Below are 3,247 nucleotides of genomic sequence, written 5' to 3'. Positions count from 1 at the left end.
TTCCTTTCCTCTTTCTAGAGGTTTCTCCGGTCTTGGATGCCATAAATGGTTATGGAAAAACAAAAAGCAATGCTTTTACCACACCAAACTTAAAAGGTTTGCTCGTCCTCGAGCAAAAGAAGAAAGAAGAGAGTAGAAGAAGAAGAAATGAGGAAGAAGGGAGTGGCTTTGTGTTCGGCCAAAGGGGGGAGAAGTGGTGTTTAGGTTGTGTGAAAATGAAGGGGTGAAGAAGGGTGTATATAGGAGAGGGGGGGCTCATGGTTCGGTCATGTATGGGTGGGTTTGGGAGGGAAAGTGGTTTGAATTTGAATGGTGAGGTAGGTGGGGTTTTATGAAGGATGGATGTGAGTGGTGAAGAGAAAGATGGGATTTGATAGGTGAAGGGTTTTTGGGGAAGAGGTGTTGAGGTGATTGGTGAATGGGAAAGAAGAGAGAGAGAGTGGTGGGGTTGGTGGGGATCCTGTGGGGTCCACAGATCCTGTGGTGTCAAGGAAAAGTCATCCCTGCACCAAATGGCATTCAAAATCACATTTTAAGCCAATTCTGGCGTTAAACACCGGGCTGGTGCCCATTTCTGGCGTTTAACGCCAGGTTCTTGCCCTTTTCTGGCGTTTAACGCCAGTCTGGTGCCCCTTTCTGGCGTTAAACACCCAGAATGGTACCAGACTGGGCGTTAAATGCCCAACTGCTAACCTCACTGGCGTTTAAACGCCAGCAACATCTTCCTCCAGGGTGTGCTGTTTTTCTTCCTATTTTTCATTCTGTTTTTGCTTTTTCAATTGATTTTGTGACTTCTCATGATCATCAACCTACAAAATAAAATAAAATAACAAAAGAAAATAGATAAAATATAACGTTGGGTTGCCTCCCAACAAGCGCTTCTTTAATGTCAGTAGCTTGACAGTGGGCTCTCATGGAGCCTCACAGATACTCAGAGCAATGTTGGAACCTCCCAACACCAAACTTAGAGTTTGAATGTGGGGGTTCAACACCAAACTTAGAGTTTGGTTGTGGCCTCCCAACACCAAACTTAGAGTTTGAATGTGGGGGTTCAACACCAAACTTAGAATTTGGTTGTGGCCTCCCACCACCAAACTTAGAGTTTGACTGTGGGGGCTCTGTTTGTCTCTGATTTGAGAGAAGCTCTTCATGCTTTCTCTCCATGGTGACAGAGGGATATCCTTGAGCCTTAAACACAAAGGATTCTTCATTCACTTGAATGATCAGTTCACCTCCATCAACATTAATCACAGCCTTTGCTGTAGCTAGGAAGGGTCTGCCAAGGATGATAGATTCATCCATGCATTTCCCAGTCTCTAGGACTATGAAATCAGTAGGGATGTAATGGTCTTCAACCTTTACCAAAATATCCTCTACAAGTCCATAAGCTTGTTTCTTTGAATTGTCTGCCATCTCTAGTGAGATTCTTGCAGCTTGTACCTCAAAGATCCCTAGCTTCTCCATTACAGAGAGAGGCATGAGGTTTACACTTGACCCTAAGTCACACAGAGCCTTCTTGAAGGTCATTGTGCCTATGGTACAAGGTATGGAAAACTTCCCAGGATCTTGTCTCTTTTGAGGTAATTTCTGCCTAGACAAGTCATCCAGTTCCTTTGGTGAGCAAAGGGGTTTCATCCCCCCAAGTCTCATTTCCAAATAACTTGTCATTTAGCTTCATGATTGCTCCAAAGTATTTAGCAACTTGCTCTTCAGTGACATACTCATCCTCTTCAGAGGAAGAATACTCATCAGAAAAATGTTGCTAGAGTACCCATCTGAAAATACAACATTCTTGATAGTCCTTAAAAAATATGCATATGTAGATTGGTCATAGTAAAGATGGTGGATGGGTACTTTTCATCTTCTCGTGCCACAGATTATGCATGATTCCCATCAATTGGAGGTCTTTTCTTGTCTTACACTTTGTTTGGATAGAAGATGAAAAATGCGAGAAAAGAAAATGGGAGAAAAGAAAATGACAAGAAAGAAAATGAAAGGAAAAGTTTATTTCTTTTTATATTGTTTGGATGAAGAAAAAATAGATGGAAATTAAAGAAAGTAGGAGAAAATTTTTCTTTTGTTTGGATGGAAGGAAAAGTAAGAAGAGAGAAAATCATAATCAAGTGAAATTACATTAATACCCTTCCTTATATTATATATAAATTATAATATACCAATATATTTAAATTATTTTTCAAATAAAAAAGGTAATCCCAATTATATTTTAGAATAATGTGTTATCTTTATTAACAATAATATTTTTTTGAATTTATCCTTTTTTGTTGTCTTTTAATGTCATAAATAAAAATTATATATCATTCTTTTTAAATATATACAAATAAATAATTTCCTAAAAGAATAATAAAAACTACTCATACTACATCATTAATCTCATTTTTAAGAAAAAGTTCCACTAAATTGTATTTACAAAATAAAATATTATCAAAAGTGGCTAGCATTTCTTTCTTACTACATGCGACAAAAAATCATATACAATTTTTACAAACATATAACAAAACGCTAAAAAATTAACGACCAGGACTCCAAGAGAGTACTATTTTATCACCACACAACACTTTCCAAAAGGGTAATTCTTCTTGGTCAGAGTAATCAACATATGCCTACTTCCAAAATATTAATTCTACATAGCTAATTTACGAATTCTCATCACAGAATTTTTGTGAATTAATTCTGTAGAAAAACAGGGTGTTACACACGAAAAATTTTCAAATGGAGGTAGTTTCATAAAAAGCCATTAACGCTTTCTATGTAAGAGATAAATGGAGAGAGCGAGAGCGAGGGGAGAAACACAAAGAGGGGTTGGGTTCATGACCATGCCAAGGATCCTAGGATTTGGAACAGGAGAGAATATCAAAGACTGGAACACGAGACTTTTTCCATCTTTCTGGATCATCTCCCAGAGGACATTTCAAAAAGAGAGTAATTTCAGCTGTTCAACTGGTCTGGGCGTATCAATGATATTTATCTATCTCGGAAACAAAAAATAGTAATATCTACATGTTTGCCTTCATACGATACACGACGAAAGGAGGGGCATCGAAAGCAATAGCAGAGATGAATAAGCTGAGAATACGAGGTAAGATTGTCTTTGTAGGAGAGGCAAAATACAGAAGGACGTTGAGAACCACAAATGGTAGTGAAGGGCGCCGGGCGAGGACCCATTAACGTAGAAGGTTTCGAGGGAAGTAGGGGACGGTACTGCACATGGGTTAAGGACGAAGGAAAA

The sequence above is a fragment of the Arachis duranensis genome, chromosome 4 (genome assembly GCF_000817695.3).
Source record: "Arachis duranensis cultivar V14167 chromosome 4, aradu.V14167.gnm2.J7QH, whole genome shotgun sequence".
Taxonomy (NCBI): Eukaryota; Viridiplantae; Streptophyta; class Magnoliopsida; order Fabales; family Fabaceae; genus Arachis; species Arachis duranensis.
Note: the sequence above shows the minus strand (reverse complement) of the source record.